At 42.7% G+C, this 27,901-nt stretch overlaps 1 long non-coding RNA gene across 2 annotated transcripts in view; it reads left to right on the top strand.

Moving 5' to 3' along the window:
• LOC133666875 (uncharacterized) overlaps window positions 1-27,901 on the top strand; it is a 33,079-nt gene that overhangs the window by 2,076 nt on the left and 3,102 nt on the right. The window contains exon 1 of one of the 2 annotated variants that reach the window (XR_009831670.1): window positions 1-27,901. The exons of the other annotated variant lie outside the window; for it this stretch is intronic. This is a non-coding gene — a long non-coding RNA (uncharacterized LOC133666875). 2 annotated transcript variants of the gene reach the window in all.

A 27,901-nucleotide genomic window follows, 5' to 3' on the forward strand; every position in this document is an offset into this window, starting at 1 on the left:
ACGAGTCTTTAACGATTTATCATTTTTTTTATATCAGTGACGTATAATGTGGTAATCTGACAGGACAACGGTTTCTAATGGTTTATCTATTTATTTTTTTTTTTCGATCTTGTGGAATCTTGCGCGACATTCAATTGCCAGTAAAACAATCCTCGCGTCGCGACGGTCCGCTTCAGCCGACGGAAACGATTAATATTCAATGTCGTTTGCACTCGATCTCGTGAAGACATCGTTGAGAATCGCCACGAATCGAAAGAATAAATTGCGTTTCTATCGGAAGGCAATAAGTTAACGACGAAGGATTAAAAAGGATTGTTTTTTAATGTTTTGTGGCGACCTACGTCCAGAAGACGCGTTTCTTCTTTCTTTCCTGTTTTCGTGAAATTCCATTTATGGCATTAATTTCATGGCGGCCGTAATTTCGTGCGAATGAACAATCGATCAGAAATAGCGATATCACGCGAAGGTAATAACCCTCGTAATAGCTTCGATACTTGGATATTTTCGAGGGGAATGACCAGCGACGACTTTCTTACTCTTGATTTATAAAAAGAAGGAAATGGTAACGGGTTCGCAGATCATTGAATACATTGTATATGAAAATGTATTTTAATATTATCAGATCGTTACGGGAGTCTTGTCTGGTTTTATGAAATAAATCTTCCTCCTGAATGTGTATGAGAAACGCGGTAACCGTTTTATATAACGAATAAATTAAATTAATCGTGACTTTTTATTTTTATACTTTTTTACGGATATCGGTTGATTTAAGGCAAGGATTTTATAATAAAATATTATTATAACTGGACATCAAGACGAATTAATTTAATTCGCTCGTAAATCTACCATTTTATCGTAATGTATTATGTATGAAGGAGAAAAATTTAATAAGTTATAATTTCTAATTTTACAACAGTCAAGTTGGATCCGAGTTATAATTAAAATGTATTATTTCTTGGAACTTGTTCTATCTTTTTAATTTTGATAAGCACTTAACATGAATATATGTAAATATATATTTTTCGTTTGTCGTAAATATGATTATTTATTGTTTTTAAGTGGGCAAAATATCGTCTTCATTAATTCGTGTTTCGAAAATTATTTTCACGATGGACGGGTAATCAGCTTCTTCGATCCTCGTAAAAATCCCAATTCCAGAGATTTCCTTCGCGATCCAACTCTTAACTCTTTCTACGAAACAACATTGCATTTCCATAATCACCGGAAGAATCAAATTTTCTCCATAGGAAATATCGTCTTTATCGCGTCCGATTGCGCGTCGATAAACATTATCGCTGGATAACGCTGGAGAAAATCGTGGCTATAAAACGGAAAAGAAAAAGAGAGGAAAAGAAAAGAACAAAAAAAAAAAAAACACAATGCGACTTGTCGTCGCTTAGAACCGTTTACTTCCGAGAAATCCGGTTAACCACTCGATGTAGAAACACGAGTCGGGATCTCAACAATACGCGGCTGTTTTGCCGCGTTTCCAGAGAGAGAATTTTTCTCTCCCCCACGACGCGATAAGCGCCGTTATCTTTTGCCGCGCCACGATAATCCAAAGAACCGTCGTTTCAGTTCTTTAGACAGGTCGGCTATGCAGTAGCAGCGATGAACTAAACGCCTGTGGCTATGTAACCAGGAGCAGAAACGTTCGCCGTGTAATTCTCGAGCTTGTTACGCGAAGCACACATCGTCGTGGATACGGAGAAAGAAGAGAGAGAGAAATTCCATCCTCTTCGTAGACTTTCTCTTTCTTCTACTTATTTTCATACCACCCCCTCTACACCTTCACTGTTCCTCCACATGTATGCGTATGCACGTGTTCCTCCTTTTTTCCTCCTTCTCTCTTTCTCTCTCTTCCTCTATCGCTTCCACTCTGTCCCACCGCCTAGCGTTAGGTAATTCGAAAGCAATTTGAATTGACGTGTACCGGCAGAGGAAAGTAATTACGGGGTGGTGGTGAACGCGAGGCGCAAGCTCCCAACCTCGTCGAATCGTGTACACCTACCTGGTTGTCTACTACTCACTCAGGGAATGCACGCATACATGCGTACTCAGAATCTTGTGCTCGCGTATGTATATATATATATATACACCATGGTTCGCGGTTAGATTGATTAAAATTTACTATGCAAATTAGATTGCGCCTCGGAACGACGACCTCGAAACCACGCGCGCAAGAGGAAAGCCCGCAGCATGAAAAGATGAATCGTTATCATTAGCATTTTCACCATTGACGGGGCTTTGCGCCACGCCGGTGTTATCGTGTCACCGACTAAGCCGTCGAATCTCCCTGGGTTCCGCTCGTTTTCGACCGGGTTAGTCGATACGCTTGTGAACGCGTGTATATAATCCTATCCGTTCCTATATAAATGTGTGTGTGTGTGTGTTTTGTAGTCGTGCCGTGAATATTCCATTAATATCCGATGGGAAATTTCAATAAAAAGGATTAGGTAAAGGTGCATTCACCTTCTTTGGGTTTCTTCTCTTCTCGAGTTTTTTCCTTTTTTCATCCTCCGATCCTCTTTCAAAGGCGTTCCATCGTGGCACGTAAACTGGCGAAGAAATTCGTCTTTCCGCTAGATCGGTCGGAAGCGGCGGGATTCGCGACAGAGTGGAGGGAGGAAGGCACGAGGGTGAGTTTCGCCCTCCCCCCGAGGCATGTACACGCACGGTAGGCGAATTGATCGCGTTGGGGTAGAATCATCCATCACCGAGTGACAGACCCGAGCTAACCCACCCCATGGAAAGGTGCCCCTCTCCCCTTCTGACAAGAGGAATGGACAGAGGTGGCGTGTGGGGAAGGGACGAGAAGAACGGAAGGGGAGGTGTGCCAGGGAGGGAAAACGGTGGCGCCCTCGAACGACGGGCGACGAACCAAACAACCCCCTCAACAATGCCCAACAGATCCCACGGGGCGACGTGCTTTCTCTTTTTCTTTCTTTCTTTCTTTCTTTCTCTTTCTCTCCTTTTTTCTTCACCCACCACTCTTTGCATCTCGGTTTTTTCTCGATTTCAGCCCGTCACGTTCGCTGACGTTTGCCTCTCGCGAAAATCGAAACGCTTAATTGCGTGATCTCGTCTCGCTTAAAGTGGCTCTTTCCACCCGTTGTTCAATTGGATAGATAGAATACATATTTGAACGAGTATCGCGCTGGATTTGGAAGCGTACTTTATATATATATATATATATACGACAGAAATTGGAAATAATGATATTAACATGAGTTCATAGGGGATCGAAATTTCATCGGACGGGCCGCCCCATCAATTGAGTCACCCAGGTGCGATATGACCCGAAATAAAGAGGGAAAGAGAAAGAGACTTCCCTTTGTTCGATGCCGGGGATTCTAACAAATATTTTGCACCGTCATACCACTATATCATATCTCCCTTTGATACATTATATCGCGGTCAAAGCACCCCTATTCATCCCCCTCCCGTTCGAAAATTCTACCGAAAACCATCCCTCTCCCTTCACCATCTCTCCTTCTTAACTAAACCGCATCGCTCTCCTCAATTTGCCTGCACAAAGCTCACCTCTCTAAACTACTCTCTAAATGCCGCCACGCCGATTCGATTCGGAACGGAATCCTCTTCCTGCAAAGCCGCTCGTTCACGATACACAGGCCCCGGGCCAAAGACCGTTCGTTGTTAATCATACTCGACCGATCCCGACTACGAGTCTATCCAATTCCTAATGATTCCTGGAGAAAATACGGGCCGCGATTCACCAGGTCGATCATTAAGTAATGGAAACGAGCAACTCGTCGAGTAGAATCGTTTACTCGAGAACCGGAGTTGTGCTCTATCGGCGACGGATGGTGCATTACTCGGGGTAAGGTGCACACCACTATCCCCCTCCCTCGTCGAGCTCGTTTCCCGGCATTGATGTGCTTCCTCGGCAGCGCGACGGCAATTTTCTTGATCACGCGACACAAAGGGCGGAAATCAATAATACGGCGCGGGAGGAAATACGTCCTAAATTGGAGTACAGGCCGGACTACGTGTCACGTTATTTGTCCTCCGAGCCAATTCAGGCTCGTGCCACTGATTCATCAGTTAAACACTGTCGATCGGTTTCGATCGAGTGGTGATGGGCTATTATAATTCTGTTTCGCGTGAAATTTTTTTTTATCATCCCCTATTGATTTGTAACTCGTTTGAAAAATATCGGATAAGTTGTTTTCATTCTTCGTGGATTGTTTCGTGGATGATTGTTCAATTCGGTTTTACGTTTGTTGCTTTCTATTTCTTCTTTAATATTTAATTCGACTCCTCCTAGAAGATCCTACGACAACAATTCGAATCGTATTGTTTTATTTTATTTGTCTTTTTTTGGCATGGTCTTTTATTAATTTGTTTCCAACATTTGAATGGAAATGTTTGTTCGTATCTTTTGAAAAAAATTATGATTTAGTTCAATTATTAGACTTATCCTGCATACTCGAGTTTGAATCTCAAAATTTCAGCAAGAATTTAAAATGCAGATGCTTTAAGAGAAAAAAGGAATTCTTTCTTCATAGTATAGATACTTCACAAAAGATGGGGAAGTCGTTTCAAAGATACGTCTTTCCAGCAGAAGGAATGAAAAAGAAAGAAGAGAGGAGAGTAATACTTTGAAAGGATCCTGGATATCTGGCTGCATATATAAATAGAGGAAGACAAGCCAGATTCGTATTAAAACTCCAGATATCAGGAAATTCTACGATTTTCACCGAGGGAAACAACGATTCAACGAGGTAATGGCCATTCTTGTTGCCAAGAAAATGGGTGCAACAGAAAGATCGTTCGGTGAAAGTTGAAGAGAGTACAATGTGCTCGCATTGTGCGAAGTGCAAGAGCCGATAACAGGGCACAAAAGGAAAACGTGGCCTAGATCAGAACTGAATCGGCGTGTGTGCACACACGGCTCTACCTTATTCATCCCTGGGCAAACTCTATCGAGGCTGGAACGAGAGTTTGATACACGAGGTGAGGAAGCATTATGATCCTGTAATGGGCCAATATTTGAATTCGTAGGATGGAACATTGCCGCGGTTCACGCCCCGCTTCCCTTGCGGTTCTCCGTCCGATCGAATCGTAATTCGAGTTTCTTGCGTTTGTATGCGTGTCTCATCGAGCTCGTTTCAAGATAATCGAAACTTTTAAACCTCGTTTTTCGATTTGGCGATTCTTGGTAAAGCTATCTTTTCGTACTTGGATAATTTTGTAATTTCTTGGAGATATTTATAAATTTTTGAAACGATCGAGAAAGTTGGTTGGAGTACTCCTCGGTTGATTCGAGGATTCATTTCTATCTGAGAATTACTATACTCGTCTTCTATGAATTTCTCTCGAAAGTTGTGCGATCCGTCCAGGACGTGTTGAATGGAGTCACTGATATTAAAAAGAGGGATCTTGGCTTGGTATTTGGGTCGGTTAGTGTTTAAAGAATGAATTGGAATTTCGTGTACCAGGCGCGGGGGTGTGCATTCTGAACTTTCAATGTACTAGAATGCGCTGCTATGTATATAAATACACGCAGGAATATAAGTATACGATGCAAAGGGGAAGCAATCTCTGTAACGTTTCCCCGTAATATCGCGTCCAACTTCGACGCACTCGGTGAAACTATGGGGATATCGTGGACAGAAGGAACGAAACAATTCCGCGCGGAGAAACACTTGGAGTGATCGTATGCAAAGCCAGAAATGTTGAGGAATAAGATCGATGCTACTGGGATCGTTAGGGAAGTGTCACGTATGCTAGAGATTTGTTTAGGAATTCTGGCTTCCCCCCACAGTTTACTTTGCAAAGTACTTCCTGTAGCGCACAGCCGTGTTAGATTACTTCTCCCTTGTACACGCTTTCTTCGTTAAATGAAATAAGGAAAGTTTCAGTGGAAATAAATCAATGAAGAGATGAAATTGTCGTAGCGTTGCAAAAGTTTTTCATTTAAAATTTCCGAATAACTATTAAAGTGATTAACAAGTATTAATCGGAAGAAATTGAAAGGCGAGATAAACAAATTGTAACGTGTAAATAGTAGAATTATATCTGTTAATTCTTTTTCATTTTTTTAATTATTAAACAAATTTTACAGTAGGATAATTCAATTCGCTTCGATCGTCGATAAATCAACTCTCTAAAATCGACTCTCTAAAGATATTCTACACATTTAACAATCTGTGTTATGTTATATTGATATTGTATTAAAAATTTCTTCTTATATCCAATTGAGATTTCGAATCTTTGAATTTCTATCGATTCATTCGTTCAAATATCCTTTTTAAAATACGATTATTTCCATTCTACATTGATCTCTCCACCTAGCCGTATCATATCTCGTATTACTTTGAAATTACACTAGTGAAAGATCGAATCATCAATTTGTCGAGAAGAAACAATGCGTGTATCTCTGAGATACGTCATTTGGTTATGCTCGTAGGCGATGTGTAGAGTACTTTACTCGTCTAGAGTGTCTTGCAGCACCGATTCACCGGCTGTTCAGTCTCACCCGTTCAAGGATCCATAGAAGCGTGTGCTCGCCGGCTGTCGTTACCAAGTTCTGGATGTGTAAAGAGGTCTGTAGACCTCTCTTAGTTTCTGTCCTCGCGCTCTGTTCAAACGTATCGATATCACTTCTATCGAAATTTATACGACGTACGTATCAATCACCGGGGCGATTCGATGAAGAGATTCGAACAATCGACGACGAACAGCACCATATCGATTTATAGGATATATTGACTATTTTTTAATTTTCTACTCGAAAGGAGCGTAAAAAATATTGTGAATGAAATTCGTCAGTAAACACTTCGTTACAAAGTTACGAAAGGCAAAGATGCAACTTAAATAGATCGTGAATTTTGAAACGAGAATTTTTGAAAAGAAATTAAGAAATATCAGGTAAATATAAATAAAGTAACACACATTCAGGCTGGATTTGCTTATAACGAGATTTTTATAAGCAAACTTTACGTAACATGTTTCTCTTGTATTCGCTTGTAGCTTATGCTTTTGTAATTTAGCCAGAAAAATATAGTTTTATATATTACATCATATATATATGTTGACAAATTAACTGGGATATCCGTTTGGAAGGATATTTTTCGTCAGAAGGAAACGAGCCTACAAGATATATATGTATGTATACTAGGGAGGAATCGAGAAGCGAGTCACGATCACGAAACGCCATTCATCGTCGTCGACGCTTTTCCTGGTTTCAGCCTCGCGACATTTGCAACGTGACAAGAAGCCTCGAGATGTTTACCCGATCGTATATCCTCTCTCTTCGCTTTCCTCTTTATTTCCTTCCGTTTACGCCAATATTGTTAAATCCCTCAAAACATTAGATCCAATTTAACCAATGAAGAAATGTAATCTAATCTGACTGAAAACGAACACTGATATACGAGATGATTTTTTTTAATCGATAGATTCGAAAATCAATCTGATCCTCCACGGTAATGCCTTTGAGCTAATGACAGAACGGCAATTTCACCACCTTCTTCGACGAATCATCGTATACAAAGTATCACTGCTGGTGTTCAAACATCAGCACCGCTTTTGACTCTACCAAGAGGAGATATACTCTGTATATACGCTCGCAACATTTGTAAACGTTGCGAAACAAACAAACCGCCGTAAAAATTAACCAACCGATTGACAGGATTGGCCGATTTATTCGTTCTCTTCGGATTACCATACACAGAGAATCGAAATTATCTCCGCGGTGTTTAAGGAAAACTACCAGCAATTACTTGTATCGTCGTAAACCCACGTTCGAACGGTTATTTTACCCCGGTCATGGCTCGTAAACGAAGAAAAACGATCGCTCCTTTTATCACTTGCGCGCCCGTCATCCCTCGAACGTGAAAGCGCGGAAACCAGGAAGCTGCTACCCTCGAACACGCCACAGGAGGCGTCGTTAATTCGGTAGAGCCAGTAACCAGGCCAGGAGGAATCTCGAAGATGAGGCTTAGTTATCCGCAACAACCCCGGTACCACGAAGCGACAAGTGGCTGCAGGGTGCGAGTTTTACGACCGTTTAACGGCCGATTTATCGGTCGTTGAAACGTGGCGAGGGGCGGGGAGCCTAAACACGGGAGCCTGGCTATCCGCATGCCGTTCCCCGGCAGAGGACGAGCCACGTGACAGGAACGGTGGCTAGAAGCGTTCGATCCACGGGACGATTTATAGTTTCCGATTTTCAAGTAGGCATCAAAGGTTGTTATTCATTCGTCGCGCGTCCGCCTGTTTCCCCGAAGGTGGCTGCCTCGTCCACAGGCGGACGATAGGGATATTTTCTTATTGGCGTCTCGTGCGAGTCTCGCGCAAGGGAGAGGTCAACATCCGTTCACCTCATCCTCCTGGGATTCCTATCTTCGTTAGTCATCTTCGAACAAATTTCTTCGTGCGTGAGGGAGACGACAAATTCTTCGATTCAGCTTGAATTACTCGAACAAGTTATTTGCATTCGAAGCAGCTTGAGATGTTATATTGAAATTAAGCAATTTTAATTAATGTCGTTAAATTTTTTGAGGTTGTAGGTGATAATTTATACTTGTTGTTCTTTAAATTCCTTTCTTCGATAGGTTTCAAATTTTTCATTTGAATGTACGTATATAAACTTAAATCTTTTTTTTTTTTTAAAAAACGTCTAAAAACGTTCGTATCGGAATCCCCGTATTCGTTTTAATTTCAGATTCAACTATGTGCAATTCAAATCACGTAGACATGCTCTTTCGCAAAACATGATTACAAAAACTTCCTCTATTATATCCTCGTAGCCAGAAACCGAGCAAAACAGGGCGAAATCCATCGTGTATGTTGGTCGACCGAAGGCTGCTTAAGCCAAGGATGAGGGGAAAATAGTTTAGCGAGAATTTGAAATTCCATCCGATCGAGTCGGGTATTTCTATCTAACGCGTGTCTCCTGATGCAGGAAAACACTCGCATGGCTGTGAACAATTATCGATAAATCGACGAGTTGGAACAAATTTGAACACGGATAGATGGGAACGGGATGATTCCATGGATTCTTCTGTCTATGAAAAATGGAGAATTAATGATCACGAAGCGTGAATTAAGACTCTCGAGATTTTAATCTGTGTCGATGATAGTCGTAAAACGATCGCGTCGAGTGATAATTTTATAATATCTTAACGGAATAGGAGGGAGAGGAAACGTGTGTCGATTGTTTACCATGACGGACCACTACCGTTATGGTGGTTTGCCTCTAATGGTTAGTGAAACTTTCCCTCTTTCGGGCCTCCATTGAAATGTCCAGCGATTTCTTATAATGACCTCTGCAAATTGAAATACCGTGAAATCAGGTTTTCACGCGCATTGAAACGACCGACGAGAGTTATTAATCCTTTTCCGCTTGTGAGTTCTTATGTGATTATCGACTGGTTATTGTGTAGTTATAAAGTTGTATGCGCGCTCGCTCGTTTCTTGGAAAAAGTAGTCGTTTGAATGGATTTTTAGCAGAGCGTTAACGAGACTCGTTTTTTCCATGCATGTTTTATCGTGTATCTTTCGGGAACGTAACTGAATGGAGCGTTTAATGGAAATTCGGCGGCCGTTACGCGCGGAATTTTAAAAAATTCTCCCCGTTGTCGAGAGAAAAAAAGAAAAGAAGAAAGGACGGAATCGTTGAATTACATTGCTTTTTCAATTTATTAATTTCGTTTTATTTTCTAAAGGAAAATTTTATTTTATTTTTTCTTTTTGCCTCTTTCGCTTTATTTTCTTAGGTTAAAATTTCGTTTAATTTTATTATTTCACTTTCCATTGAGTTTCATTCTTATTCTATTCTATTCTATTCGTTCGTTCGATGTGAATCTAAGAAAAAAAGAAACGTCCACATCCAAATCTCGGTATAAAGGAATTATTAAATCGGCATTTCACATGCAAATGTATGGTAATTGCTCGTGAACAAGTACTACCAAATGCTAATTACAGACAATTGTTTGCCGTATTCCAAAATAGCCCATGAGCCCGGTGATTTCGAGCATTACTGTTAGTAGTGCGTATATATCGAGGAAATGTTTGCATATCCTCGTGCAAATTGCGATTGTTCTCCAAATTTTTCGTTCGATTATTAAAAGATATGTCGTAAAGTTAAACATTCCAAATATTTTTCGGGAAAAGATCGGCCAACATCGTACAAAATATCAAATAAATATCACGTATAAAAATTTCATCTACTTTGTTGATAAAATCTTTTTGAGCTGAAAATGCACGAGAAACACACCTCGAAGGACACAAATCGCGCATCGATCAAAAAACATGGACACGATATACGTAACAAACAGTTTAATTTCGCGAAGCAAATTAAATTCGCGGGCCGTCCACCACCCACGTAGCCGAGAAACGGTGAGCCCGGTAAGCGAACGGCAATCTCACGCCGCCAGACGCTTGTAATCGCAACGAGCGTTTCGAAGGGTCGTAAAAGTAGTTTCTATGTGCCAGTGGATCAACGATGCCGTTGGCTATGCCACGCCAGACAACAGAGGATGACGTAAACGCGCGTTGATACGTCGCGTAATAGCCGATCAGATAATTTTCATCGCTTCCATCGAACCTGTCAAGTCGGTTGTCCAAGCCTGTACGCGTGGGACAGGCGTTGTATACGTACGGTGGGTCGGTGGGTCGGCCATTCATTGATATGAAGACGTAATTGGACCGGTTGACAGTTTCCGAGCATTCATTTGACGTGTGACATGATTCAGAAGCGTTCACCCGTTGTCACTTCTTCAATTGCCTCCTCCGTCGCAGGCAATCATCGTCCTGGGCGAGAGGCCTCGCGAGAATCGCGTCGCAAACTAACCTTCTCTTTGTCCATCGCGATTTCCTTTCTTATCTGCCGTGCGTACCATGCGTGTAACTTGATGCATGCCAATGCATCATCGTGTGTGTTTCCTTTCCAAACGGAAGTTGGAGAGATAGACGCGAGCTTCGATGGATAGTCATTAGACGGGATTGGAATTACGTACACAGAGGGATGATCATTTTGAAATTGAAATTTCTCGCGTTATGGATCGAGAGAGAGAAAGAGAGAGAGAGAGATTTCACTGTGCAATTGGTATGATATGGTGCCAGTCAGTTAGAGCTTTGATAAAAAAAGAGTATCTTTTTTCTTTTTTAATGATGGATGATGGATAAAATTCGCATTTAGATATTTGCAAAAGTGAAACGGAGGGTTTTTTAATGGTTGGAGGAATAATGAAAGTTTGGATATTTGGAAAAATATACCGGAGTTTTTTTAATTAAAATTTGACTTTCCTCGCGGATTTTATAGAGGAATTAGAATTTGTACGTTCTATGTTGTGAGAGAAAAATGAATCAATGAATTCATTTTTTATGCAGATAATGCTGCATTCCGTGTATGCATCTTGAAAGCTGTCAGGTGTTTTTGCTCGATTCTGTAGCAGGTTTGTATAAACTTGTAATCAGACTCTCTGTAGATCGTTTTTCACGATTTATTCAAGTCTCTTCTTGTTTAGTCTTTTTAGTATTATATGAATTTGTTGCAGTAGATAAATTGCGAAATCTCTTCTAATGATATTATCGCGATAATAACAATATTTGATGATCGGTTTGCGTTAGGCTGCAATCGGTTTATGTCGAATATAAAAGGAAAGCATACAGCTTTACGAGCCTGTTCGCGTGTTTTAAATGCAAATATTCACCGTTATCACTTTCCGTTCCACGACTAAGATGTAAACGTGAACTATAAAGCGGATACCACATAACTAATCATCTATCTGTGTACGCTTAAAAATTAACATACCAATTACAAAATAGAAACTGCAATTTCGTTTAAAGCTGTATCGTTAATAAATCAACTTTTCAATACGTGTCGTTATTACAAGATGTCCAACAAATGTTAAATTGTAGAAAATGTTTGCTCATATTCAGACTTTTTCTTTCTTTCTTTCTTTCTTTTTTTTTTTTTTTTTGTTTTCACTTTAAGATTGCAGTTTCTTCTTAGCAACAAGTATTTGCACCAAAGGAATATTTGTTCTTATTGTTCCCATTGAAACGTACTTCCTATTTTTCTTTCCTATTTACACCTTTTCAAATAAAATAAGCAACAAGCAGCGTACTGGTATGAACACTTGTGACAACTTTTTCAAGAAACTGTCTGTACAACTGCACAAAGTATTACAAAAAGTATATTCTTATTTTCTATAATAAATCTTTTCTTTTTTCTCTTGGTTTTTACATTTCATTTTTATTACCATCAAATTCTTATAGCAATGAACTATACTATCGAATAATACAAAGAATAATATATACTTGGATGTATGAATTAACCAATAAATACGTAGATGGTGTATATAATGAGTACAACGGCACGAAAATATTTTCCGTAACCATTCCAAAAGAAAAAAACATTATCACAAAGTACTTCGTTGTTGCGAAACAACGTACTTCGTTGTTGCTTTACGTTTCAAAAAACAAGCAATTTTCAGGGATCCTGGCATCGTCCGGATCGAATTACTTCCAATCAATTAATCCATCTTCGTCAACGAAGAAACAAGTCGCAATAACATATCTCGCTTGTAACGTGATTAAATCGTTCGCAAGGAGGAACCAATAACACGCGATTCGCGAAACAAACCAAAAGAATTACCTATACTTGAGCATAATATCTGCCCGAAGCAGAGCCCTTAATAACACGTTTGCAAGTCGGATCCAAGGGCAAGATACGGGTAAGTTAAAAAGTTAATCGTGGCCGAGAGGAATGTGTGTATACGGAACAGAAAAAAATATTCAACAGGGAGAAAGGGAATATGCTTTCGAGCCGGGACAGTGATTATGTTAATCGTTACGCCAGGTTCCAGGTATTGATAACGGTATATCGAGACGGGTACGCGGCCTGGCATGAGATCGTGCACCTTGCAGCAGATTATACCTGGCTAACTCGATGGTAAATAGAAACCTTACGCGATAACGAGCGCAGCGTTTCGTCTCTCGGAGGCAACATCAGGTGAATTATCAACGCGGGTTTGGTATTCGGCGTGGCTCGACGAATACGATGAAGCCTTCGCTACCACCACGTCCTGGAACCTGTTTATCGAAGCGTTTAGTTGGAAGCGGTAATTCTTGCCGAGTATTAATTGTAATTATACCCCCGCCGCTAATTGCACGTTATTAGATAGCGGAGTGGCTGGCAAACAAACGCCAAGCGGTTGCTCGCCTCGTCCCCGTCCCTGCCACTCCGGTGATGTGTTAACTCAAGACATCAGCTGCATGAACAAGCCCCCGGTTTCACTCGAGTTTTCGCGGTATTTCTTGAACCGTTTAGCGGTAGAGAAGTGGTGGTTGGTAACGTAATATTTGACCTGGTTGATTACCACAGATTCCATTAGAACGAATTAATGCGGTCGTAAATAGATATTTCTTCTTGAGGCTTGTGTGTGGATTTCTATTTTTAAGAAGGAAAGAATTTAATCCTTTCACGAATCGGATTGAAAACCAAAAAAAAGGAAAAGCACACGATGCAGATACTATTTTATAAAATCTCGAAAGATTGATGAGAAAGATTACGCATTTGTAAATCCCAGCTAATTGGAAAAGGGATTTTTTTTTTTTTTTTTACCAAGTACAAAGTAATTTCGACACAAAGTATTCGTTTCGTCGATATTCCTCTCGATCAAAGTATTCGACTTCATCGAGCAACCGACATAAATACATAAATACATTGAAAAGAAGATTTTTCAGGCATCAGAATTTTTATATTTCAAATATATATTCAGCGAGCGATACGCGGACCACGAAGGGTCGTACCTTATCAGCTCGGACGGGTCATTCGAGCGAGAGAACATCGAAATATTGCGCATCGAGTCGTGCACGAGATCGAGCCCTCGCCATCGGTGTAGAATATAACGAGTCTCTCGCCGACCGCCCAGTGGAAATTACATTTTCGTTTTGAAATTCGATGGCGTTTCGAATTTGTGTGTGTGTGTGTATGTGTGTGTGTGTGTGTGTGTGTGTGTGTGTGTGTGTGTATGTGTGGTTCTCTCTCGACACGTCCACGATACGTATCACGTAATTGCGCTCTGTGTATCCGTTTTCGTTGAAATCGACCTATTCGATTTTTCGATTGATTCCGACCCATCTGCTGAGAGATATCTCGCGGTCGATCCGTGTAATTCTGCCGATTCCAGTAATCATAATAACCGATCTATCTGTATTGTTCGATTCTACCATGCACGAAATCGAATCGAGTTGGTTAAACCGGATATCTTTGCAAACGCATTTTCTTCTCTTCTCGTGTTATTCTCGGTTCAAAGAAAAGGGAGAATAATAATAACGATAAATAAATGCAACAATAAGATAGAATATTTTGGATTGTTGAAATAGCTGAATTCTCTTCTGATATTTTCAATGTAGATATACATCGTCATTTTTATTATATCTCGCTTTTAAAAATTTTTAAAAATTTAATCGAATCTTTGTTATTTGATATATTTACTATCGACTTGTATTTCAAGCTTGGTATCTCGTCGTAATTTCATTTTCGAATATCTTGGTTCGGTAACTTGTTGCACGATGATAAATTTTTGAAATGACGGTACACCTATTGAAAATAATTTTTTCAAAACTTACATCAATATTGTTTGGCATATTTTTATTCAATTTTTTTTTATATCGATAAAACGATTGATGATCACGCGAATTATATTTTAATCGGTCAATTTCAAATTTCATATTGAATACGTACAATAAACGAGAGGAATATTGAAGAGGACATTTGGCTATTAAATTTTAAATAATTTTAATCGTTCATAAAATCGCCCATTTCACGTGCAACAAGCCAATACAGGAGATATAAAAGACACGCAATCACGGGTAATAAATGAAATAACGATTCACGCAGGGGATGAAATGTTAAAATGCTTGAATCGATACGAGTCTTCGTGGTACAAGGAGACGAGCACATATTCGCGTAACAGGCTTGGAAAAGGGGATTACGAGATATAACTCGATTACAGAACCTCGAGTATCCTTTATATTTCACTAGCGTGTTTTCTTTTTCCTTTGGTGAAGTACGCTTACGACGGGTTAATTTTCTCCTGCCCCCCTCCTCTCCCTTTCGCCGCTCGTGTTACGTTCGTGATTCTCGTACCTCTCTCGTACCTCCTATCGTACACGTGGAATATATCAGCGACGAAAAATGTAAGACACGAATATCGATATCGATGAACGTGTGTATTAACGTACTCGATAGAAATCCGTTATTTTCTGGAAGACAGAAGGAAAAAAATTGAACATCCGGTGATTATCTCGATAATTTTTATTGCATTGAAAATTTTGTAAAGAAAAAAATATACATTATACGACGGTACAAGTATTTATTATTTTTTTTTCTCGTGAAAAGATTTCCAAACATTTCATCCTTATTTAACATTTTGTTTCGTCATCAATTGTTATTTTCTTCCTCTTAAAAAAAAAAAAAAACATCAACCTTCGTCTCACCGCATCTTCTAAATCATCTAAATTATTCCATCCTAGTGTTCCCTCTCCCTCGACAACTCGACACGACAAGAGCCGAGAATATCTGATAATATTCTATCGTGGGTTCCATTTGAGCACCGCTGGGCTAAAATCAGCATGACAAAGAATATGGAAGGAACGGTGTAGCAATAGAGGCTGTGCGCTTCAGCCATGGTGTATGTTGCAGCTCGTACGAGCAAAGGGGTGGTGTGTGGCCAGCGAAATCTGTCACCCGGATGTCAATCAATATTTCGAGGGGTTCGCAATAGTCCGCCCCCTAAACCCCCTTTTCAGGCTTTCCCTTATTCGAAACCCTACCCTGTGTCCCGCGTGCTCAGCTCTCCCGACGCGTCGTGTGCCGCCAGTAGATCAACCGATTCCTACCGCTGCCCTGACCTCCCTTCTTTCTCTCCTCTCGTATTTTCGCAACCACCCTCGCAGCGGTGATTAATTTCCACTAGGAAATTAATCAGATGGGAAGAAAATTTGGCGTGCGTGGACGTGGCCGGGCCCGCGTGCAATGATCCACGCCAACAGATGGGAAGACAGCGGCGGATTAAAGCGCGGCGACGCTCGCCTCCTTAATTTACGACGCCCACGTACACCATTAGGGCCTGTTTCATAAATCACGACAGGTCGCCGCGCCGAATATCGGGTTAACGCTAGTTCATCTGTTATTTACGATCCGCCCGTACTTTCCGTCGCGTGTAAACTCGGTTTATCTTGTTTCTCTCTCTCTCTCTCTCTCTTTCTCCCTCCCTCCTCTGCGATCGACCGCGGTAAAAAGGGGTTGATCCTTTCGTTGTAACGACGAACTCGTCTCATCACCGTCCATTCACGTAGCTTGTTATCGTACTCTCCGTTCCGTGAACTTCTTCTTCTTTCTCGAAGAAGGAAAACGAAAAAGGCACCGATCCTCGTAGACGACTCGAAGAAGTCGTATAACCCGCCTCCTCCACCGAACCAATTTGTCTCCGGTCGGAAGATCGATTTCATCCTGGTGGTAGTCTATGGTGCCGTTGGCTACGAGCGATCATCTTCTCGTAAACGAACTACCCTCCTCCTGGACCCCCTCGAGGAGGAGACCTCTTTAAACGATCGACCAGCGAATAGCTCGGTCTATCGATCAACCGTTGCCGCTCAACGCTCTTCGAGCAGACCGTGCACCGAATAATTGCGACACAGATGTTACGGGCGTTTCGAGCAAGCGGAGAAAGCGAGGCGTACGAAGAAAGAGGGGGGTTGGGTCGTAGAACGTAGTCGGTAATTTTCAAATTATATATATATATATAGTACATACAGAGAGAAAGAGAGAGAGAGAGTGAAACCTTATGCTCGACAATTCTGACGTAACCCCCCTAGATGTCATCCCTCTTCTCTCTCTCTCTCTCTGTCTCACACTCACGTACACACACACATTCTCTCTCCACTTCGATATCGTCATAACCGTTAACGTTATCTGCAGAATATTACGAAGCATGGAAAGGGGCCTGGATGAACGGTTCCACCAACGTGGAGAGAACACCACCCGGCCCCCGTACATCGTGCATGTCCCTCAAAATAGAGTTACAAACTGTAACTACGTTTCGGTGCATTACCGCCGCGTTGCACGGGGGTTGGCCTCCATAGGAATTCGCGGGGGGCGCGCGCCATACGAATCGATCGCGGTTACCACGCTTTTCACCCCGGGGGTTGAAGCGCGCGCTAAGCTCGAGAGAAGGCTGGGCTTCGGCAGATCGTCGAGCCACTTTAAAATTTAAATGGGCCTTTTGCCGCGATTCCTGGGCCAACGGTGTGCGTATATTACCTAGGTCGTCCCTTCGCCACCGGCCAAGAAAGACAATATGCGTCAACCCCCTCCCCCGGACGAAAGCACAAAGTTACGAATCAATTCCGCTTCCTCTGGTTAGAATTGGAATTTATGCAATATTCATCCTTGGATTTCTTCTTCGTTTCCTTGTACCTTCCTCTACGGTTCCTCCTATAAATTGAACGTATTAATATCTTTGTTGTAGCGAAGAATTTGCTCGAGAGGAAACGAGTCTCGTATTCAAACGAGGGGTCCCCGGAAATTTGCAACTGGTGGTGAATTTTTACTAGATGAAGTTTTATGCGGACATGTTCGCAGAGTTATTCCGATATATGGGGTTGAGATATCAAAATCGAATTGAATTAATTTCAGCCCTTGTGTTCCGATTACTTCGATATTTTTTTGATTTCGACAACTTTTTAGTAGAATTTGAATATCTTTCTACCAGCAAGATAAAGGATTAAATGTGAAAAACAAATGTACGTATTTTCAAAAACAATTGTGACAAATTAAAAATAAACAGGATCTGCAAGGATTGTTGTTAAATCACAAGTAGATACCATTCGTGTATCTGTCGATCAGCTATCTCTTTCGAGCTAAGCCTATCCTTCCGGCCCATATTTCTGTAACGGACATGTTCGCAGTTTGGGTTACCATTCTCTCGTGTAAGAGGATTAAGATATTACTCGAGCGTGGCGGCGTGCAAGCGTCATGAAAACACGAGCTTTAACACGCTTTATTCGCTTCGTGAAAATTCACGTCTGAAAGTGCAACCCCCGTCCGTAAGGCTCCCTCTCGTGTCTGAGGGTTTACGCCGCGCGGAAAAGAGGGTTGGCGAGCATAAAATCGCCCGTGTACACGCGTGTGCATACACCTACTTGCGCCTCCTCCTTTATCCACTGACTTCTCGGAACGGATTTCCTATTTCCTCTTCCGTGCACGCCACCGTGCATTTATTGAAAATGTTTCTAACGATTTTAGTCCCCGGATCCCTTCTTGATATCTTTTGCGAGGATAGTCAGATTTCGAGATGTTGGAACGAATCCAACGGAAATGCTTTTACCGGATAAGGATTAAGACTTGCTCGTTCATCTTGAGAGTGATAGAGGGTCTTTAAAGATTTCTGTACCTCGCTTTACGAGGATCTATATACGTTTTATTCGCGTTATATCCAAATGTCTCCGTAGTTTCTTCACGATTATTTTAATTATCTTACGATTTAGGATTTTAATTCGGTGAAAAATCCCCTTACTTCAAGTTTTCTTTTATCTATTTATTACTCGTCGCGACCATTTCGTCTAATAAATTAAGAAACGTATTCCGCGAGATTCCATTCAAAAGAAGAAAAAAAGAAAAATAGAAAGAATCTCTCCCAATTTACTGATTTCGCAATTCGTCTGTCTCTCTTCCCGAGAGAAACGAAAAATGGCGATACATTAGCAAGATCGTAGTAAATGATCCCCTGAACGTGATTCCGCATAAACAGCCGAAACCATACGGTGTCTTATCTACCCACCACTACGGGAACCATGCTCCTTTCGAAGCGGAAACGAGCGAGTCGAGCACCGTTCCGTTTATCCATCGTCGCTCTTCCCGCGGATGCATTAAATTCCCACACTGATACTGCGTCTTCGTGGAAGCAACGCCGTTACAGGATGCGTTACGGCGACACAAGGACGACGACGTCGACGGCTACGAAGACCACGACGATGGCGGCGGTGCTTTGAGGGCGCGGAGTGCCGCACTCGACGTGTCACACGGCGCCCTCTAACACTGGCGTAGTGCCGTCTCGAATTATTTGGACCATTCTCTTTGTCTCTCGAACCCCCGGGAATTTTTTACCACCGGCACACAATGTTTACCCCTCCCCTCCACCTCTCGAGGCGTATTGACGCGTCCCAGGCGGACGAATCACCGCGATCCGTTTCGCCTGCATTCCACGCGAAACTTGCGAGAAATCTCTCGTAACCTTTCATTACCTCAGACGTACCGAAAGAATCGAAAAACCGTTGGTGAAAGAAAGAGGGAGGAAGAAGGAAGGAAGGAAGGAAGGGAAGGAGGAGGAGAAAGGAGAAGACGAAGGAAGGGAAGAAGTCGTTGGAGGCTACGCCAATGGCAAGCTAGCCGGCAATAGCGCGTGGCGGCGTCGACGATGGGGGTGATTCCCCTCTTCTCCCTTCTCTTCTTCTTTCCTTAGCACTGCCACCCTTGGCTGCTGCCTCCCCCCACCGAGCCCGGCACAGGGCAGAGTCGTACTACTTTGATCGCCACTCAAACATTTTTGCTACCCACCCCCGCGCCCGCTGCTAGCTTCTGCTGTTGCAGGGCCGCCTGTAACGGGGAACTGTGCATTGCTTGCCACCAACTAATTACAGTGTGGATCAAAGAATTCATCGACGCGGCCGTCGAGCCTTTCGACGTGGCTTTCTTCGTGTCTATACGCGTATGTGTGCATGTATATGTATATCGGATGCGTGTATGTTGGTACTCGTGGCGGTATGGATGGATACGTGAATGCGTGCGTGCGTGCATGCGTGCGTGAGCGCGTGAGTGAGTGACTGGTCTAGGTATCGTGCATGCGCCGATGCTGCGGGAAAAGAATGGCGCAAGAAGGGCGCGAAAGGGTGAGAGCCTGGCCGAGAGAGAGGTGGACCCTTGCACCCTGCGAACCTGTCTCCCTGCACGCTTCGTGTCTGAGTATTTCTGGACACGTTGTTATACGAGATACCTGTGCTTGTTGCACAATTTATTCGAATGATACCATAGATAGCGATGGGCAGAAATTGAGAGATGTTGTTTACAAATACGTCAAATATTCTAGAATTATTTTAATGAATTCAGAAAAATTGGATATATTCACGGTTTAATTATCAAAAAGGAGATTTTGTTCTGTCTATTGAAAGAACGAATTTAAACATGATAAATATAGAATATTCTATATTTATAGTCGTAAACTATAAATTTTCCTATCTTTATACCCTACACATGAAAGCACGGTGTGATGCAATTTGATCGCAAATTAATATCTGTTCTTCGTTCCCAAACCTATTTATTATCAAGTCTGATACGATTAATGCGATTCCATCCTTCAATGTCGAAAAAAATGCAACAAACGATAATCTCTCCGTTAATAGCAAAGCGGAAATTGCGATGTTGGTAAACATCGGATTAGGTCAATCCTCGACTAACCTCGACTAACCTCCTCTCCACCGTAGACTCTCCACCCTTCCCCCCTTCACTCGGAGAATAAAGCCTCGGACATTCCACGCTCTCTCGCGCCAAACGTGCACCGGATTCATCCCACGGGACATTGACGCGCAATTAACAATGGCAAGCGCGTATAATCCGTAATACGATCCACAGTGCAGATCCACAGGCCGTCCGTGATAAATAATCCGTTCCGCGATAAAGACTCGAATATCTGTTTCCGCGGTTAATGCTGCTTTGACTCGACTTTTCGTTGGAAAAAGGAAAAAAAAAGAACGCGGTCTGAAATTGTCGGAGAATAGCAAGCAACTCGTTCTTGGAACGAGCGCACCAACACACATCCCGCCACCATGTTTCATTAATTGTAGAATAAAACGGAACAGCCGTGGGACGAGGGGGCGGCGGGTCGGAGGGGGATGGCTTTTGAATTTACTCTTTAACCGCCGCCCGACTTTTTCAACGGACGTGTCCCGATCGCAGAGATTCGTTTGGTCGTTTCGACGGGCCGGGAAATCAGACGATTGCAAATGAATACTCGATCGCGAGGATGATTTATTCAACCCCGCGGATATCCGTCAGCCGTGTGTCAGTAAAAAAAAAAAAAAATAGACAAATTTGCGGGAGATCGATGCCAATTCGAACAACCAAATACGAAGTATTTTTTTTTTCTCTCTTCTTGTTCTTTTCACCCCGTTGTTTGCTATACGATGACTTGATGACTAGACTAGGATATTTAAAGATTTTTAAGTTTCCTTCTGTTGTGTAAAAATTATTATATATAGGAAAATGAAAAGAATCAATTGATGATGTCTCGATTCGATGATTTTTCGTTATTGAAGTAAGAATACAAGTAAGGGTGAGTGAGATAAATTTACAAATTTTTATTCGAATTATCTAACTAAGGGATATAAAAGGATTGTTGCCCTAATTCTTTTGAATTAAGAGTTTTCGATGATCGAACTTTTTATCAAATAATTATCAAATTACCTATTTTTGTTTACCTACTTTTGATTAATCGTTGACTGAATATTTATGAAATTCTGTTCCATATTGAACGGTCTAACGGGGTCTAATTCTAATACCAGATAATCGAAACTCCTAGATAAGCCACAGGAATCGGGAACATGGCTCTTGAGACGCGCAATTGTTTCAAGAGCGAGTCGACTGAAAAATGTTGGTTAGTTTCTGCTACGTAGGCTCGCGTGCTCATTTGCCAGCGGCTGAACAAGGCAGAGACCGATGCTTCAGATGCTGCTTCAGCAATTTTCACCATTCGTCCGCAATTGGATACGCAGACGACCTAGACGGAAGTTACGTTTTCGTATTGGTAATAAGCGAAACAAATGTGTGGTTGAACTTCTCGTGCAATTAACTGTGATTCTGGAATAATTCGTAATTTTTATAATTGATCAAGTTTAACTGAATCATTAAACAATTCGTGAGATATAATTGTATAAAAGACGAAACAAGATACAAGTAACAAATTCTTAAATAATTCATCGTGTTGCAAGCATCTTTATTTCTTTATGATTTTAGATCGGAAAAGATTTTAGATCAACCTTTAAGATTTTAGCTTCAAGAAATTTCCATATGTTCATGCAATATTTCTTTTCTATAATTAATGAGAGTTCATCGATCAACTTCCTGCCTCAAATTTCCTTACAAGAGATATAGAGATATATCTATCAATCACAGCAATGCAAATTCGAGTTCCTCTCATGCAACTTTCAGAAGACAAATGTTAGAAATCAAATCATAGTTCGCAATCTGTGCAATATTGGCTTCCATAAATAAAACGACTCGTATCTCCATCGCTGTTGATTTGCAAAGTTCATCCAAACGATTCGTTCCAAATATATTTTTCAACGTTTCATCGTGGACGAATATTCGATTCTTTACTCGTCAGATATCAATAATAGATTTTAACATATTATTGTTAACTCGCTATAACTTAAATTTACCGCGTCGATTCAATTATTAGCATCATACTGCTAATCATGATGCTAAAATTATACATTTTATCGTGGAATAAAATCGAGCTTCTTCATTTTCGAGTTTCTAAGTGATTGAGATTTCTTAAAAAAATTGGAAAATAAATTAGAAATACGAGGGAAAATCAAAAATCATTTGATAGGTATCTAAAATTACTATTAATGCTAATACAGTATTACAATTTCCGCAGGGAGGACCGAAAGACTTTCGAGTCTTCTTCGTGAGTCCTTTGGGCAGTAGCGCACCCACGTACCCGAGCTATTTCAAAACAAATCTCTCCCTTATCCATTCACTCCGTACATATAACGGGCCAAAAAAGAAATTTTAACTATAATTTAAAGTCACGATAAAGTCTGCTGATATAATCTCGAGCCTAGTATGAAATCGTAAATGCAGTAATATGTCAATAATATAATATCGTGATGAGCATCCGGCAAGAAGGAAGATTGAACCATCGAGAACGTTATTCACTCCCGTGAACTCGATTCGGAATTCCCTCTCTTAAGATTTTTCTCACGAACGTCCGAGGGGGTATGTCGTTTTCAGACGCGGGGGTGGATCCATCGAAAAAGAAACGCAAAAAAGGGGACGACGTCGGTGACAGGCGGTGGATAAGGGGGGAACACGAGGAAAATACGCTTTTTTCTCGATCCTTGTCGCTTTCTTAGACGCGACGAAGCGAACGTCTTCAGCCCCGATTCGTTTCGATCGTTGACTCGAACTTTTTCTTCCCACCGCTCGTCTCCACCACGCCACCAACGTCTCCGACGGATCTCTTCTTCGTAAACAGAGCGGACGAAAGGAGAACAGAAGTGTGCGACCCTCGGGAAATTTTCGAATCGCGATCATCGAGGCGGGAGTGTCCTCTCTTATGGAAAATTACGCCTCGGGATGTCTTTGAGAACGTTCGTTTCGAAACGATTCAAAGGTAACGAGAGGCTACTTTCTCAGCGACCGATCGTTTCGTTTTTTCGAAAGGGCGAATTTGTGAAAACTCATTTTGAGAAATCGTGTTCGAAGGGGATATTCAATGCGTGATTTTTCTGACGTTTCGAATTTGATTCTTTCAGAATCAATTTCAATCTTTGAACTCGTAGATATACGAATTCAAAGAAAGTTTTTAATTACATCATATCAATTCTAAGAATATTTTTTAATTACCACCGAACTACTCGTTGTTCTCATAGCATACGATATTTACTCGTACGATATCATATTTATTAATTGCTGAACGGTTAAATATCCTTTGCAAGGATTCATACATCACCCAACGATAAGCATGGCTCTTGTTTCTTCTAAGTATGCAAACTACAACACGTTAACTGTCTCTCACTGATAACCTTCAACAGCAAGAAGACAAATGCCAGGGAACAGTACCGAGTAATTAAACTTTATCGAACACCATTTCCTCTCAAAAACTCACCCCCTCCTCCCCTCCTTTCCCTCCATTGAAAAATTCTCCACGCACTACCGTAAAGTATGTACTTCTTTCCGTCGAATCGATTCAACAAAGATTAAAAAAGAGTATTTCAAATACCGCGAAACCTCTCTCCAACAGAGAGATCGTGCCAATTTTTGCCTGTCCTAATAATAATCGAGTATTATTCGCGAATTTTCCAATCGCAGATTGCCCGTTGAAAAGATATATCCTCGAGTCTCATCGAGAGTATATTTCTGACCCTTTTTTTTTGTCCACACTCGCGATGTAACAGCGCACTCGACGATCTTTCGACAAAGAGATTTCGGTCCTCCTCGCCATTTCAGCAAACTCTCTGTCGCGCTGATTTCGAAAGGAATAAAGAGAAAGCGAGTCGAGAAAGAGGAAGAAGAGAGAGAGAGAGAGAGTTTCACGATAGGCACGCGAAACACGACGTCCACAAGTCGAAGAGGGTGATCCGGGAAAGAAATAGCGAAATCGTAATTGGATTGGAAGAGGAGGGCGCGAGAAGAGGAAGCGAGGCAACGAGGCGTGGACGAAGAGAGCGGAAGGAGGGGAGGGATCATCCTCTTCGGCTTCATTGGCCGACCCCGGCGATGTCACAAAGTATAATACGAACTAATTACCCCGTCGTCGGCAAAGCTGCACTCGACTGCCACTCCGGGACAATGAGTGGCCACTTCCGCGATGTTTTCTGCATACGCGGCATCGGGAGCCAAAGGCTTCTCGCGGCACGGCCGCGAAAGAAACGCGGATACGCGGTGGGAGGGGCGCCCCACCACCCCTTTTCGAGACTTGTCTCTTAGAGGGTGAGCTAGATATATATATATATATATATACACACGCATATATACATATAGGAGAGGAAAAGCGAAAGAGCAAGATGAAGATGAAGGCCGAAAGAAGAGGGTGGCGATGACAAGGCACGATGGTGAACGAAAACGCAACGACGGGGAAGGGGGAGGCGCGAGTGGCGCGGTGACAAAGACAAAGAAGGAGGAAGAAGAGCTTCTTTTTGGTTGATTAGCCCCCGCGACGTGAAAGATAGCGAGCCAGAGCGGAGAGTACACCTATCGTGACGCTGTCGCCACAAAGCCAGCCGCTCTCTCTCGTCAACGTGGAGGGATAAATCAAAGCAGGTACCATCCAACGTGCACGATGACCATCGTGCGAATCTCTTCGGGGGAAAAATACTGGTAATTAGCCCCTTAAGCATCCGTGCCTACCCACCGCGCCCTGCACATGCCTCTCCCACACCCGCCTCATCGCCGTCACCCATCGGCATCGACGCGTACCGTAACCGACGACCCTCCCCACCCGCGTGGCCGCGCGCGAGTCCCTCTTTGTGAAACGAGAGCGAGTTAGAGATAGAGGGGGAGGGGAGAGGAGAGGAGAGGCCACCGATTCGACGACATTATCGTTGTGTACTCGGCTACGTGGGTGGAGAGTCGGGACCTATTTCCCTCCCCGCGGCTGGTGCACACCGTGTCACATCCATGCCGACGCCATACGCGCCGTTTGGTCCCCTACGAGGCGAGTGGGTACGTGGCTGATGGAACGGCGGAGGCGTATGGGGGATCGACGGGGGCGTGTAGTCGAGGAAACTTCAAAGCTCCCGAAACGATTGTTCGGCAACGCTCCCGCGTGTTCCTCGCGTACCTCGAGAGCACCGGGGCGTTTCGAGGAGGGGGGAGGGGTAAAGTACCAACGAATATACACCTACCCCTTTGATTACCTCGCCGGTGTACACTCTCCTTGGTCTTCTTTTTCCTTTTTTCCTTTCTTTCTTTTTCTCTCCTCTCTTTTTCTCTTCTTCTTTCGACAAAAAGGAGAAAGAGGAAAGGAGTGAAATGAAACGGAGAGGAAGAGAGAGGAGGGAGGGAGAGAAAACGCGAAGGAGAGGAGAGCATAAAGTTGCATACGGCGGGGAAGGAAAGGGCGAGGCTCTCGTGCCGTGCGGGAACGGTGGAAAGAAAAAAGGGTTGGAGGACCGTCACCGAGATGAAGAACAAGATGCTCTGCGTGATGCATCTAACCAGAAGGGCCGTTCACGTGTATGCGGCGCGCGTTACGTGTGGCCCCGCGAGAGAGAAAGCCGAGCCGGTGGAAAAAAAAGAAGATTCGTTGGTTTTTACGAGCTCTCTTTCCCGTTTGACCCCCGTGCATCGTCTTGCGCACAAAGTGAGAGGCTCGCTGGACGAGGCTCGTGATAATTAATTCGTTGTATCGACCTCTTCAACGAACGGTTCAACGCATGCGATGCAGAGTTACGTGTCGAGTTGTTGAGCCACTTCGTCCTTTGTACGTGGATTTAGATCAAGTTTGAAATTTATTTTCTCGTGATTTTCTCGCAACAACAACAACAACCTCCGATCCAATATCGGGTCGATGCATGAACAAATTTGCGGGGGGACAGATACGGAAGAGAGAATGAAAAAGCGAACAGGGTTAGAACGCAAGGTGTAGAACGGGTCAATCGAGATTAGTCTTGATGGCGAATCCACTCGAAACACGAGGCAGCATGGTACGGGGGGAGAAATACAAGGGGATATATCTCGATGCATTATTCATAAGACTGTTTCGATTCCGCGGATAATCGCCAGCTACTATTTCACCGGTAGGCAGTAACAAGCATTCAATAGAGCGGCCATACCCCTCCCCACGGTTTATTAATTTCACGTGGAGATTTTTCGTCGACAATGCCAGTCCGTCGCGCGAAAAGCAAGTCGATGCAACCCACTGTTCCACGACACAATGGTCACGTACGACTTCAATGCCGATTCAAGAGCTATTCATCAGGGCGCATCGCGCGCGAGTACGGCTTATCTCGTTTCCTCGTCCACGAAGGCACGTCTGCTCGCGTTCCAACGACTTCCCATTGTACGGTACGCTCGCGCGACCGAGCCGAAACACTCGCGAAACAACCGCACGCGAAAGAACGAAACTGGCGACCAAGGAAGCATTTGCAGGCATTTAATCGTATGCCCGGAATGAGCCCGATCAACGCGTATAAATAAGTGTCAGGGCTCTCTTCGTTATCCCTTCTACCTACCACGTGCTTCTTTTCCTCTTTTTTTTAACCCCTTAGGGGAGAAAGGCAAGAGGATTTATACGCTAGGTGGTGAAAATTTATCTGCTGCTGTCGTAGATACCATATGCGTCTATATATTTTTTTTACTTAAGGAAAAGAAGTTAGGTAAGTTCATTTTTATAATTTTTGTCGCGATAAAAATTTTCCTCCTTTGTCGAAATAACTCTTCCTTAACGAATTCTCGATAGTTCTCCTAACTCCCTTCGAACCTAACTAATTATTCATTTTGTCACGTATCTACGCTCTTACGCTCATCTTGGCAAAAGTACGCCGAGATTTTTTAAAAAAGGGAACTTTGAAACGAAATTCTCGATATTGCGTTCTCGAGTGCTCGATAAATTTTTCCCTCTGCGTATATCCATTTACGAGGAAGAGAAGATGAATCTCTCCCTTCTCCTCCCTCCCCCAGAAGGAGAAAATCTTACAATTCCATAAACTCGAGTGCAGCTCGAGCTCTCGGCCCATAAAGATACAACGAAACCGTCCGATCCATCCGACGAGCATTAACGAATCGAGCCAATTTTTCAGCGCGTAATATTTCGACGCGGCTTCCATTTAACGCGATAAGCGATCGCGCCCGTGGTGGCATTCCTTTCAACGAAAGAGACGTCTCGACCAACGAACCGCGGGGAGGGGGAGCAACCCTGAAACTCGGATTGCCCTCCCCCTCCCCTATCTGTTTAGAGACCGTCTACTATATTACCGCGACTAATGGTAATGACGCTCGTAATTCTCGGCGATAGTGGCGGGGGCATGGGTCGAAGGGAGACGTGTCCGAGGCCCGATACCAAATGAGTTATACCGTCGAAGCGGCTACTTAGCGAGGTATCTCCGCGGGGGGGAGGGGCCGAATCACGCGAGAAAA

This window comes from Apis cerana, linkage group LG10, assembly GCF_029169275.1.
Source record: "Apis cerana isolate GH-2021 linkage group LG10, AcerK_1.0, whole genome shotgun sequence".
Classification (NCBI taxonomy): domain Eukaryota; kingdom Metazoa; phylum Arthropoda; class Insecta; order Hymenoptera; family Apidae; genus Apis; species Apis cerana.